Raw genomic sequence first — 14,875 nt, 5'->3', positions numbered from 1 at the left:
GAGCTAGAAATGGTATTATTACTTAGTTCGACGTCAGCGCGTTGGTGAAGTTAAATAAAAACAGAAAAAAATAAACATAGGGAATAAACATAGGGATGCTTATTCTTTCTGTTTTTACTTATGTTGGTATTGTTAGCAGTAACAAATTGCAGACGGTTAGTTGAAAATGCATGCATGTATCCCATTTAGTATTCATGAATCGATGTTATGTGATTGTAATTTACGAAGATAGAAGTTTGTGGGGAAACTTGATCTTAGGGTTTGAAGAAATCTAAAAAAAACACAATCAACTTCGTAATCACCATCGAGATAATGAGGGAGATCGTATATAGATGATGTTAGTTGCGTCTCACATGAGAAATGTTTCCTGAAGCCATGCTGAGAGTTTGTGAAATCATTAGATCCAAGAACGTTCATCAACTGCGAGTAGATACAAGACACGCTTGTCAAAGAAATTTGTCAAAAATTGAATGGGTTATGCTTTTCACCAGATTTATATATACCACCTTCTCAACTAACCAATTGCTTGGGACAGTACTTTGGTTAAGAGATTGCATATCAGTATTTGAGAGAATTATAGAACAATATAAGTTATAATTTTTTAAGAGCTTGGTGTTAATTTTGTCCATTCCGACACCGGATTAAAGTTGCATAATATTAAAAACACCAGCCATACCAACTGCGTCTGTGGTTACAGGGTCCATTGGCAAAAACTAGTATGGACGTGCAACGTTCGCAATTGATTAACATTGGAGGCCGTCAAGGACATACAAAAAGCATCGTTTAAGACAGGAGCACTTTTGAAAACCGCTATATCTACGGCGTCAATAAAATTCAGAACTATACTAGAATGAATGTTAGGATTAACAATAATCCATAATTGTTTAGTATTATTCGTTAACATGGTGGGCACTGTATAATTAAACAAAGGGACTGAGTTTCGCTAATAGTTGCTGTTTACTAACTATTTGTATTATTGTATCTTGCCCATCGTTCCTCAGAGGGCAGTCACCTGGCAGCGCGAAAGAGTCTTTGCTTTCTCTTTCGCAGCCGCCTGAGGTTAGCATTAAACCAAGGTGCGTTAGTATTGAATCAAATTTTCCTATATGGTATGTATGTTTCAATCAACATTATAACAGAGTTTTTGAACAAAATCCAATTAGACTCGACGGAGCGCTCTAAAAAACCGGGCAAATGATCTTCAAGGAACTTGGACAGGGCCAAGTTAATAGAAGAACAGTAAGCTCTGCTGTAATCAGGGATATGTTTCATGCCAACTTTCAGAGCTAGCAGTGGAATATGTAGTGAAAAAGTGGATAACTGAATGGTCGCTTAGACGTGGTATGCAAGTTAAGGGTGATCTGACGGGTGCGTAGTTACATAGCCCCTTCTCTATCCTCACAAAGCCTGGCAGTTCACCGACGGAGCCATAGAGTGCGCGGTAGCAGATTTGGAGCGCGAGGATCTGGTAGCACAGAGAATCAGAGTCATTTCTCGGGGAACCTCGACGTCAGCGCCTAGCTTTTGCAGCGGCGAGGATCCGAAACACACTTGTTCGCTCGGGAGAAGTGTGTTTCGGTGTCTCGCCGCAGCGGGGCGCCAGTCACGTGGCTCTCCTCTCATCTGTTGTCTGCCGCTCCACCTTTTCCATTTCAGCGGCCGCTTCTAGTGGCGATCTGCCAGGCTCTGTCGGTATATTAAATTCCATTCAATTCAATTTTTATTTTCATATCAAGTCATACACAATAAAGAGCTGGCCCGCAAAAGCAGCATTTTGCTTGTATGTGGGGCCAGGCGACCAACTAAAATATGGGAGGCTATTGTAGTTAGCACCAGATTGAGTCTATTTGGTGATTGAGTTGTGAGCTGGTCGGTTCTGTGAGGAGTTGGGAAAGGTTGATGTTAAAAAACAGGTCGATAAATTCGTTAGTTTCGGATGAGAAACGACTAGACACAGGATCAGCGGTAGACCAAGCAATGTTGGGGTAATTGAAGTCACCCATCAATAAAATCGGCACTCCTGGATGTTGTACAACAATTTGGTTAATACAATCATCAAGCAGGCTCACAAACGAAAAATTGACAGTTGGAGGTCGATATTATACACCTATAGCAGTTTGTTGGTTCTTAAAACTAATGCAGACCCAAATAATCTCAAGTTCACAGGCTACCATGACAGAACGAGAAACTCTTGAATCAGCAACCGCTAATAAAACACCACCGCCTCTCCTAGCCTGTCAATCACAGCGGAACGTGTTGAACCGTTTCTGACAAAGAAATTGCTCGCTATCAGTCACTTTGCAACATAGCCACGACTTAAGGCTCTGTTATACTCCGACGTAACGCGCGCGCAAGAGAACGCTGGCCGAAGTCGGCTACGTCACGTCAGTCACTCCGCGCGGGTCAAAAATTCGCCCTCTCTATACTCCGGCGGCCCTGGCGACTTCCGCAGCGCGTGTCGTTGAGCCGCCAGTGCGGCGCATGCGCAGAATCTGGCTACAAGGGCGCGTTTCCTGCGGGAGTGCGCCATTTCCGGTTCCTTTTCGTTTCGAATAGCAGACGAGAATTCTCGCGCTTCTTGAGCGCCGAGTTCGAGCGATGGCGTGGACGTACCTTGCACGACGAAAACTCGGGCTTGCACTGGTGGCGCACTGCCTGCGCCGCATGCGTAGGCGGTCAATGTACATGCGGTACATATTTGACAAGCGCACGGTCTACGGTACTCAAGCTTCCTCGTGTCGTAGACACACGGGTGAGGACGAATTCCCTCGATCAGCTTCTCGACCGACCGAGTCCGATTCTTCAAACATGACGCCACACGGAGTGGTGCTGATGCCGTCGTCTGCTATTGCTCGTATTCGCCGCGAGGGCTACTGGGAGCCAGCGCGTGATGCATCCTGGTCCGGCGTCGCTGACGCGGCCGGCGCGGAATACGGCATGCTCCATTTTGGCGCCGAGGTGGTTAGGCTGCGTCGAACGCCGCCGGTCGCGTCGGTTACGCCACGACGCCGGAGTATAGAGCGCCGGGTTTTCGCCGACGTGGCGTCGCTGTGACGCGCTCGCACGCGCGCACGCGTTACGTCGGAGTAAAACAGAGCCTTTAGTGAGAGCAATGACGTCTTCATCGTATAAATCGGCAACTGAGCACAGTTCGTCATATTTACGGATTAGACTAGGTATGTTAGTAAAAAAAAACGGAAACATTTTTTAAAGTCATACGCGTTTAACTGCAACTCACTGGTTGTTAAGAAGACACAGGAAAAACGGCGCATTCTGAGTATGGGAGGGAGCTATTGCAGCAGGAACTTGGTGACGGGGCGTGGCTAGTTCATAAATAGTCTTCGATTACATTTTACGCATAGAACGTGTTATTGGCAAACAGTTTCTTATACTTTAGCTTAAACTGGCTCTCCTGTCCTTTACCGTATTCCACTAGATTACGCCGAGTCAAACCTGCGTAAACGCTAAAGTCTTAAGAGACAGAAACAGGGCTGGCTTTAAATCTGGGTTTGATCTGCAGAAAACTTTTTTGGTTTTAAAGGACTGAAACTTCACTCATACGATACGGTGTTTTCCAGTTAAAAGTGATTTTAAAGGGTGGGCGCTCACAATCTGTTCTCGTGATATACTAAGCGAAGCGTATTCTGAAAGTTACCCTATCACCTTCACTTCCGCCTGGGCCCACATTTCGCTAGCGCTATCATCTCCACCGGGGGCGGCCAGGCGGACCCGGCCTAAGAGCCGCAAACAAAACCACAAAACTTCCAAGAGCCACGGCGTGGGGGGCGAACTTTTGTACAGAACAGTAAACGAAACTCGAAATACTTCCTGTCTATTCGAGTCAAAAGCAGTCCAACTGTACGTAGGGTGGCAGTAGCAAAAGACTACCAAACTGCAACCTGTCGTTCGATTTAAGACGCGTTTCATGTTTCTTTTAAATGGGGTGCGCCGCGAGCCGCGCTTTAACTCGTGAAGAGCCACAGCTTGGTCGCCCATGATCTACATCATGAAATGCATAATTATCTTTGCGTGACTCGTCTTCTATTTTGGAGAATCTGAGGTGCAAAAGTTCACTATCTTTTTCAACGCGCTGAACAGCTTCGTGGGCTCTAGCCAACTCATGGTGAAATTCGAAGAGTGAAGCTGCTTTCAATTCGATAGTAGAAACCTTCGCACCAATAATTTGCAACCTTGGCTTTTAGTTCTTCATGACTTGACTTTAGTTCGGTAATGGAGGTGAATATGTTGTTTTGCCCTTGTCAAACCTTCTGAGTACGCACATTTGTATCTTGCAGTAACTGCGTTATTTCATCTAGTTCCTTAGCCATTTTGGCATTAGTTGGACCGGGGTTAGTCTCGACATCACCGCCAAGCAAAAGCAACAGCACTCTAAACAAACTCAGCAAAGCTTCTGGCATGGAAGCACTACAACATAGATATTGTTAGACTTAGAACAATAACAACCGTCTTGATTACCAACCTGTAGGGTTAGAAGAACGAAGTTTAAAATGTGCATCTTTGGCGTGCATCTGTGCTCGCTGACGATCCACGGTGAGGGGACCGGGGGCCCTATGTTTCGCTTTTTGGACTCCCACGGCGACTACGGAGAAGGGAGTGACGTCAACAACGCAGCAAACGGAGATTGGATGTTGATTTTGTCTTCTTTTGTCAACACACAATTAGCGTTTGCTGTGTCGTTTACGTCACTTCCCTCTCCCTAGTTGTCGTGGGAGTCCAAAAAGCGCAACATAGGGCCCCAGCTGTCTAGGCCATTGTGATGGTGCAGGTGTCGATGTGGCTGTTCCGAAAGGACAGAGACAAAGCTGGTTGATCATAGTCACGAAGAATGCCTCGATTGCCTGGCCCAATGTCTATTTGCTTATAATAGAAACTCCGGTAAAAGGGACGCCTTCCATGTCGAGCAAATCCCTTGGGGCAGACAGGTTGGCGCCCGAAGAGCCATGTTCGTGACCAAAGGCCGTCTCGCTCGAAAACTGTATGGTTAGATGAACGATGTTTAAGCTGTGCATCTTTGACCTGCATACATGCCCACCCATTACGGGTTTGAATGAGACGCTCCATTTAGACGCGGTTTTAGGTTTCGGTTTCCTATCAAAGCCCATCTTTGCGTCAGTGGTTGTCGCGTGGCCGTGGCGCGGATCTACGGGCTCGGCTTCCTCGCAGCATGGAAGAATAACGCTGGCGCGTGGAGCGTCTCGGTCATCGACGGACAGGACCGGTGGTGCAAAGATGCGCTACGATAGCAAACCGAGACCTAAAAACTCGTCCAAATCGAGCATATTTTTAAACGCCTAAAATGCTGCTTCAGCCTCGCATCTCTCTAAAATCAGTTAATTAGTGGTTCTTGACGATGCTTAGGAGAGTTATAAGTGGAACAACATGCTTATCTTCACTATTTAAAAAAAAGCAGATTAATAAATTATAGTTACTAAAACTAACTAGTTTTTTTTGGCAATACCTGACGTTTCCCGTAGTGGCAGGTTGCTCCCGGAAAGTATTTATTTTTTTTATTTTTATACCACCCTATTTTTAGGAATTCTTGAAAGTATTCGGTAAAACACCCGGAAGTTCATACGAACACAATTTTTCTTCCTTGACGACCTACTACGATGTATTTGTAGGCAATTCGGTAAATCTAAATGTTTGTTATTTTAGAACATTCTCATCCGAAATGTTTCACATTTTGTTTGGAACATAGAAGCAGGAAGGAAGACGCCCTTTTCCCAATAACCCTTTTTAGAAATATTTGTTTAATGTTGAGCGATTCTGCTTTTATAAGTAGGATAAACAATTGATATGATGCTCATTGGCTTGATATTAGGTTATTCGAAAGTCAAATCCTCACATGTACTTTTTAAATGTTTCTTCTTTGTTACAGAATGATCGCCCTTTTACTTTTAGCTTTAGCCGGGCTGTCAGCGGGAGAGAATGCCGAAAAGAAGAAACCACCTCACATCGTTTTTATTCTCGCAGATGACTTGGTATGAAACAACTCAAATACTCACGCGCGCGTTTTAACTGGCAGTTCCCCTAAAAATCAAATGGGTTCCAAGTTTCAAATTCTAGAAACTAATTCTTAAAAAAAAAGGAGAAAAAAGACGTGCGTAAGAAATTTCATTTGTCCAGAAACTAAGAAGAAAACGCTTTTCTTAAATCCCATTGTCAAGGTTTTTTATACGTGGCTTGCACATGACGTCATTTCCGATGCCTCCAGGGAAAAGGGGAAGAAGGAGCTGGCCTCTTATCAGGATCCTCCTTTGTGCCTCCCGGATTTGCACAGGGGTCGCTATTCTCCCTCCAGAAGGTTACAGAAGATTAACCTGTCACTCAAAAATTTTACAAAAGCAGCTTCTCTCTCCTCCTTTACATGGCGTTCAAAAGTATGCGATGTCACGTCAGTGCAAGGAGCCTATAGGTACAGCCAGTGGGTGCCGGCGCTTGCCGCTCCCTCCCGTTTGCGAAGAGCCGCGACATCGAAACGTAAAGGCGTGTACACGGCAAAAGGCCGTCCTTGGCCAAGACACTCCCGCAGTTGTGATGTCCTAAACTCTCCATCTGATTTTGAACCGACGCTATTTGCTAACGAGCAGTTCGTTAAGACGCTGTTTGTTAAGATGCAATTTCTCCAGGCGGAATTAGTTGAGATGCGATTAGTTGAGGCGGAATTTCTTAACCCTCACCATGGCATCACTTGAAAAACTTTCAGCCTTCCCACTCTGGTGAAAAAGGAAGACCAGCGGAGCTGTACAATAGAAAGTAATGGTCGGCCGCAAGTCGGCAAGCCAGAGTGGAAAGGCTGCTGCCATCTATGAGCGACGGCGGGAACCAGATACGTGGCTTTCCGCCGTCGATCATATATGGTGTTAGGTGTCCAGAGTTCGGTGTCTTCATTTCTTTGCGGGGGGCACGATCCTGGGGAAACTAGTCCTTAACAGCTGCACTGTTAAAGGGGGCGTGCGAGTGGCATGCGTGAATGATGATGCGCATGGCGTGAGCGCTGACAACGCCCCCTGTGGGTAAAAAAAAGTAGCAGTGCAAAATTGTCGGCGTCACCTAGAGAGTGTCAATGCAGATTGAACACGAGTGTTGCCTCAGTGTTCGGCTGACACACACGTCTTCATCGATTGTGCACGAGTCTTCTTCGGGTGAGGGCGAAACTTTAGCCTTTTGTGTTATCTTTTCTTTGTCTCGGAGGTATTGGCGATGACGTGCTTTTACGTGACTGAGAGCTGGTGGTGTGGGAGCGTCAATACAAAAAGGGCGGTGTCGACGGCCCGGAACTGCGGCAACGCCTGCACACATCCCAACGTAACTCCTTTAAAGCGCGCTAGGGATTTAAAAAAAAAATAGAAGAAAAACTTTCACCCTTTCCACTCTGGTGAAGAAGGAAGAGCAGCGGAGCTGTAGCTTCTGTCCTCGGCGGTGGCTTTCTAGACGAACAAATTTTTCCGCTAAATTTATCGAAGAATTTTTCCGCTAAATTTAGCGGGGAAATTTTCCAGCTAAACTTAGCGGGGAATGTTTTCATTCAAATTTAGCGGAAAAATTTTCCCGGGAAATTTAGAGCGATACTTTTTCGCTAAATTTAGCGTAGAAATTTACTGCCAAATTTAGCGGAATTATTTTCCCAGTAAATCTAGTGGGTAAAGTTTTTTGCTAAATTTAGCGGTGAAACTTTTCGCTAAATTTAGCGGGGAAGTTTTCCACTAAATTTAGCGGGACAATTTTCTCCACTAAATTTAGCTTGATACCTTTTTCGCTAAATTTAGCAGGGAAATTTGTCTGCTAAATTTAGTGGAAATGTTTTCACGCTAAATTTAGCGGGGAAATATGTTCCTTAAAATTGAGCGGGGGATTTTTTTCTTAAAATTTAGCAGGGAAATTTCTCCGCTAAATTTAGCGGGATAGCTTTTCCGCTAAATTTCGGTTTCCCGAGTGGTCTAGCGCACACCAGCTCGGAGCACGAGGAGCGAAAGCTCGCGCTGCAGAACCCAGGGATCCTGGGTTCAATCCCCACCCCTGCCCTTTTCGATCTGGATGAGCATCGTACCGGCGCGCGGTCGTATATCACTACTGCGCGGTGCACATTGAAGTCTCCATACTACAGGTTGTACTGCACTTGTTAAATATCTTACTACACCTCAGAGACTGGACGCCCACTGAGCCAGACTAACTTTACAAAATTAGACAAAAAGTCAAATTAGTCGTTAGTTGTTTATACAGCGGGAGATTAGTCTGCCAGAAGATGGCGGCATTGTTACCCACTGTAGGTAAGCAATTTAACCAGTGCAGTACGACTGCTAGCCTGGGGTCTTTAACGTGCACCACGCAGTAGTGATACACGACCGCACGCCGGTACGATGCTTATCCAGGCCGAAACGGGGAGGGGTGAGGATTGAACGACTAACTTTAGAGGCTGTATAAACATACACACACCATTTTTTTTTATTTTTTTTTTAAGCTGACAAACTGCCGTTTATGAAAGGTCTCCTGCTCTGAATCTCTCAACACACTGTGGCGCCCTCATATTGGGTTCTACAAGCTCACTTAAAGACCGACCAACGAAACCATTTTCCGCAAGGTAGGAAAATGGCCCTCGCGCCCTCCTCTTTTCACCCTCTCCCAAAAATCACGTGACGGCAGGGGCTCGTTTTGTGTCGGCTTTTTCTGTAGGGATAATCCTCAAAAACCGCGAAATGAGCGGCTAGCTGCGAGCGCAACAACGACCTTGAGACGTCCAGGTGTCTTCCCTCGTTGACGCGGGCACGCTCAATCCGCGAGATTGAGGAAGCCAGCGCGACCGAACGCTCTTTTCCCATGAGCTACAGGTCTGAGGCCGCTCGGTCGGTGGAGATCGAGGGATCTTGGTATGCTGTGTTCGTTCCAGCAGCCGCTCTCTGGCATCGCGCGGCTGCTAAAACCATTCCCGTCTCTGCACAAGGATTGGCTTGCGCAATAAAGGGTTCAGGTCGTTGATAATACTTTTATTTTCTAAACTTATAAATCAAGTGGCTTTTCCTAATCTCTTCATTACTGTTTGAAACACATCTCCTCTCGTATGTTGTTCCTCCCATTTTGGACTCTTTTACGTATTTATTCGTCCTTACCTCTCCTTGATGACTGTTTTATAACTTGATAAAGACCTTTAAATATTAGCGCGGGCTTGCGCGATCAACGCTGTCCCGGATTTATTCAAAATTGGAAAGATTGGCGTCAGGAGGGGTTGAAGAAGCAAACCGTAATTCTTGCTTCTAATGAAGATGGCACAATCGTAAGATCGGTCTATGCTTCACCTGCCTCCACAGCGCCCCATCGTTTGCATTATCGCAACTTCTCAGTGACTTAGCTGTATACCACATTTTACTGATGGTTACTATAGATGTGGCCCCACAGGCTTTCCCGGTATCTGCGAGTCGACTTTTTAACGACCGGCGACTCTCCTGAGTGAGAATAAATATTATCACGTTCCCACAACATCCACACCTTTCTCACCTCCCCCCCCCCCCCCTCCCCTCCCTTTCCCGAGTTGGGGAGATATCAGGCCACTCCAGGAAGCAGCCTGCAGACTGCGCTTTTCGGCTACTCATTCTCAACATATTCGAACGTGGAAGTAAACACATTGCATGAACGACGCCCAGTTTATTTGCAACCTAAATAATGTGGCTGTATACTGTTGGGGCCCAATCAATTTCATCACCAATCATTTTTTGTTACGACTTCATGGTGAAAGTGTGTTCGTCGTGATGCCACAAAAGTGGTCGATTCAAAGGTAGAAATATGTCCTCGTATTTATTTTGCGGAAATATGCGCTCCTGTGACGCTCTAGTGCGCAAGGTCAACGCACCCGAGGCAGTGCGTAATACTTTAAAAATGTCGTTGACGATGAAATATTTGTGGGAAGTGCGTAAAATTGTTTACACCACAAAAGCATACCGAAAGACAACAAAATATCGCAATGACTGAAAAAAAAATAATAAAAAAAATCAGCTCGCTAAAACCGTTGCTTTCCTCTCTCTCTCTCTCTCTTTTCCGCGCCACTACAAAAGATAGCGGCCGAGCAACAAAATTCCATCAAAACCTCGCTTCTTGGAGAAAGGACAGTAGGCTATATGGTAGTGAATCTCCCAGGGAGTTTGTAGAAATAATAGGCGACCATTGAACCTACCCTTCTGCACAAATCATGCCCGAGACATTTCCATTTTCCTTCCACGCGATTCGAAGGCAAGACGCTGGGAGAATTCATGTGCACTAACATGCTGCTTCTAAAAGAAATTACCAGATTTATAGTGCATGTCAATTTAGATGTAAATAGTTTAATCGCTGTGCACAAACATTCGCGGCCTGGAGGATGACATGGAAGCATGGCGGAAAGCAGCTTGCTGAAAATAGAAGTCTCTCTTGCATTGCACTGGTGTGAAGAATTATTACGTATGTTTGTCTTATTTCCGTGCCAAAATAAAAACAGCGTTTAGAAACCGAACCCTGTCCTTTTTGAGGAGCGCCGAAAGGACATAAAAAACTGGGACAACCAGAGCTTATCCTGGTTCCTTGTTTGTTCGGAGCCTTTCAAAAGGGGATGAAAATTATGGACTGACCTGACTTACCACATTAGAGCAGTTCATTTCCATTGCGACAGGCTGTCTTCAAGCGTCTTGCATAGTCCAGCTTGTACTGGTCCGTTTTTATTTACGGTTCCTTTCAAAACGTGGGCTCTAAGCCACTGGACCAAACTACCACATTCATTAACTGCGGAAGCGGAGAAGTGGAAATGCAACAAAAGGAAAGATTCGCCCATGTTATTTGGGGCCTATAGAAAAGCGGACTGGATAGAAGGGGGCCGAAATCTCTTTCAAGAAACACACTATCTTCTCTTCAATTCTGTCTAACAATTTGATGTGAAGGTGTACTTGGCTATGGCATTATTCGTTTAGGAATCAAGCGAAACTTTGTATCGGATCATTATACGTTTACTTTCACTCCCATTCGATGCTTATCATGTTTTCGAGTATGTACACGGGGTGGTTCTCAGCGGTAGTTTTTTAATCTGATTGCCCACCAGAGTGCGAGCCAGAATTAACGCACTACGGCCGCGGGCCGTCGCGCTCTTCTCCTTCTCCGTATCAATATACACTCAAAGACGCGGGCGGTGCCGTCAATCGTGCTGGTGTCGGGAACCAGTAAGTCTGACCCTTGAGATGCAGGCGTGACGCACAACCCAGAGGCGTCTCGTTCGCCCACTTACGTTCTTCCCAGGCGGCGGAGATGGTTGTTTAGAGGGGATTATCTTCTGAACGGATCCAAGTTACTCGAGCAAGCTCGCATTCTGCTCGCAAAGCCCAGCCGCTAAGCAAAGGTAACGGACGGTGGTTCGAGGGGCGTGCAACCCTTGCCCGTTTGGCCCTCCCAACCACTTCTCCGCTTCCGTAAATTTTGAATGTTGTAGGTTGGTCCAGTAGCTTAGAGCTCACATTTTGAAAAGAACCGAAAATAAAAACGGACCAGTACAAGCTGAACTATGCAGGACGCTCTAAGAGAGCCTGTCGTAATGAAAATGAACTGCTCTAATGTGGCAAGTCGGGTCAATCGGTTCATAATTTTTCATCCCCTTTTGAAAGGCTCCGGAAAAACAAGAAACCAGGAAAAGCTGAGTGACGCAAGGCGCCTTGTATTGTTCAGGTTGTCCCGGTTTTCTATGTCCTTTCGGCGCACCTCGAAACACACAGTGTTCGGTTTCTAAATGCGGTTTTTATTTTCGCACAGAAATAAAACAATAATACGTAATAACTTTTCACACCAGTCCAATGCAATAGAGACTTATATTTCCAGCAAGCTGTGAATGGTTCCAGCAGCCGCGCGATGCCAGAAAGCGGCTGCTGGAACGAACACAGCATACCAAGACCCCTCGATCTCCACCGACCGAGCGGCCTCAGACCTGCAGCTCATGGGAAAAAGCGTTCGGTCGCGCTGGCTTCCTCAATCTCGCGGATTGAGCGTGCCTGCGTCAACGAGGGAAGACACCCGGACGTCTCAAGGTCGTTGTTGCGCTCGCAGCTAGCCGCTCATTTCGCGGTTTTTGAGGATTATCCCTACAGAAAAAGCCGACACAAAACGAGCCCCTGCCGTCACGTGATTTTTGGGAGAGCGTGAAAAGAGAAGGGCGCGAGGGCCATTTTCCTACCTTGCGGAAAATGGGTTCGTTGGTCGGTCTTTAACTGGGCCTCGCACTACTTATGGCACCTTTACTAAGCTTTTATTTTTTGTGTAGATCTAAAAAACGGAAAGCAGATTTCGACGTTCAGAATCGGCTAGATTTAACGCCACTGGACAAACGGAAGTGCCAGATTCATGAAACCACCTCTAGGGTACGCGTCTCTTATATCTGCTCGGTGACAGAACATCTGGCGTCCCGACGCGTTATTTTCTATTTTTTTGTTTCTTCTTTTTACTTTGGAACGCGTGAAACGGTGTCTCTTGGCTCCCGCTCTTAGCGTCTTAGCTTTGTCCTCTGCTTCGACGGCGTTCGAATTCTTGTTGTTTCCTTGTATTTTCTTCGTGATCTCGCGATCCGCACCAGAGCAAGCAAGCTTCTACATCTGTGGCAGTCTGAGACGCTTAAGATTGCAGTGCCGAAAACAAGTCCTAACGAGTCCCTTTTCGCAGCGTCCCGTGGGGTGGTCTACTCATCTCGCGGCCACGGCCGGCGTTGCGTTCACGAGGGATTTGTATGTCACGTGACAAGCTCTATGGGGACATGGAAGTACCTCGCGTCTCTGCCTAATGGTAGAGAAATCCGTGTCGCTTCGAATACTAAACTTTAATTTCGCTCGCAGGAATTGACCGCAGAGGCTTTCAACTTGAGTCCAAATAACCGCCCCTTTATACTTTAGAAGCCGCAGGTACAGTTAGGGCCAGGAAAGGTAAATATGAGAAAAAGGAAAATAAAAATCACGCGATATAAAAGCGACTTGACTCAAGCCGTGTGCTGCAGTCCTGATAAATGCTCCCACCAGAAAATCAGGGGTGCAGAGAGCCACTAAGAAGCTATCGGGCAATAAATCGCCGGGACCTGACGTGATCGGCTTCAAATTCTACAAAAAAAAAAAAAAAATACGCGGACCTACTTTGCCCAATACTGGTGAGGGTGTTTCCGGACATTTTTCGCCGCAGGCTCCTCTCACCTTCAATAAGGGAAAGTCTGACAGTACTTATCGCCAAAGGAGAGAGCGGACAGCCGTATACTTTTCAAACGGTGTTTATGCTAGATGCGGCGACCTCAATTATGAATTCCGGATGCGTCACTTGGTGCACACCGATTGCTGATGAACAGTACAATCAAGGCGAGTAAAAAGAATGATTGAAGTGAACAATACGGGAACGAGGGAAGAAAATCTCCCTCTTTCCCACTACCACGATTGTCCTCCCCCACTCCCGAACAATTCCAACGTTTCTGGTGGCGTGCCGGGGGTTATGTTCGAATTTAGTCTGCTCGCTATGGTCGAGAAGATTGAACATTATGGGGTATTTTGCCCAGCTTGTTTTCTACAGAGCTTGTTTTCCCATCACAAGGCCTGTGAACTTAATTCTTCACATAACTTTATTGATCAAGGTCGGGGAGGATTCAACACGAGTGTTGCATCAGGGTTTGGCTTTGACTCGTGTTCAATCGGTTCCTTAATGTGAACTCGAGCATCGGCCGAACACTGTTTAGTTTTTAATTAAGCTTCTAGGGGAGTATAGTTGTTATTTCTCCCCAATAGCTGCCATAGTTTTTTTTTTAATATTTATTTAGCTGTTAACACTATATGTTCTGGGAAATAATATTTTTAGCTTATTCTATAAATTCTGTAGCCGGCACGCTCTAGCCTTCAAAGCTGCCACTTGTTTTTTTTAATGTTCTGCTAAATAATGTATGGCCTGACCAATGCTTTTTTTAGCCCGCGTGCTATAGGTGCCTATAGGTTTTCCACTGGTTTCTTTAGCCTTCTACAGCTCGTAGTTTGGTCAGGTAGAACATTTTATGGCTAATTTTATTAGATTAGCAGGGGCGTGTCATAGATGCCTATGAAATATCTGATGATTTTTGTGAGAGTTCAAGATTTTTATACGGTCTTGCAACAAATTTCATATGCTTTTTCTAGCTGCCATGTTATAGCTGTCTAGAAGTTCTATCACCGCCTTTCAGCGGCATATGATTTTATATGACAAAGTAGAACGTTTTCATGAATGTTCTAATAAGATACCTTTTCTTCATAGGGATGGGATGACACAAGCATTCATGGCTCTTCCCAGATTCCCACTCCGAACATGGATGCGATTGCAGCAGACGGCATTATTCTGAACCAGCACTACGTTCAGCCCCTGTGCACGCCTTCAAGGGCCGCGCTCATGACAGGCCGTTATCCCTTTCACATAGGTAGGGTACACTGCCTGACATCTTGGGCTTGTTCGTTTAGAGGGCTCGTAAGTCTTCCGGTGTATTGGAGCGGCACCTATACTTCATTTCAACTTAAGTCCGAGCGCAGCGTACGATACGAAATGAAAGAGCCAATCAAATAGCGGCAAAGGTGCAGCGTTACGGAGTGCATCACCCGGGGACCCAATCAGGTGCAGCTCGACGCGCGTGGAGCGAAAGCTCGCGCTGCAGAACCCAGGAATCCTGGGTTCGAGCCCCACCCCTGCCCGTTGCGATCTGGATGAGCATCGTACCGGCGTGCGGTCGTGTATCACTACTGCGTGGTGTACGTTAAAGACCCCAGAGGTTAGCGGTCGTACCGCACTGGCTAAATTGCTCATCTACAGCGTGTGACTCGTCGCAACTTTAATCGCTGACCAACTACACGCGGTATAAATATCC

General features: G+C 46.0%; 1 pseudogene; it reads left to right on the top strand.

The window, feature by feature from the left end:
• LOC115312638 overlaps window positions 1-14,875 on the top strand; it is a 56,897-nt pseudogene that overhangs the window by 21,594 nt on the left and 20,428 nt on the right.

The sequence above is a fragment of the Ixodes scapularis genome, unplaced genomic scaffold (assembly GCF_016920785.2).
Source record: "Ixodes scapularis isolate PalLabHiFi unplaced genomic scaffold, ASM1692078v2 PGA_scaffold10__122_contigs__length_95168666, whole genome shotgun sequence".
Classification (NCBI taxonomy): domain Eukaryota; kingdom Metazoa; phylum Arthropoda; class Arachnida; order Ixodida; family Ixodidae; genus Ixodes; species Ixodes scapularis.
Note: the sequence above shows the minus strand (reverse complement) of the source record. Positions and strands in the feature narration are given on the sequence as shown.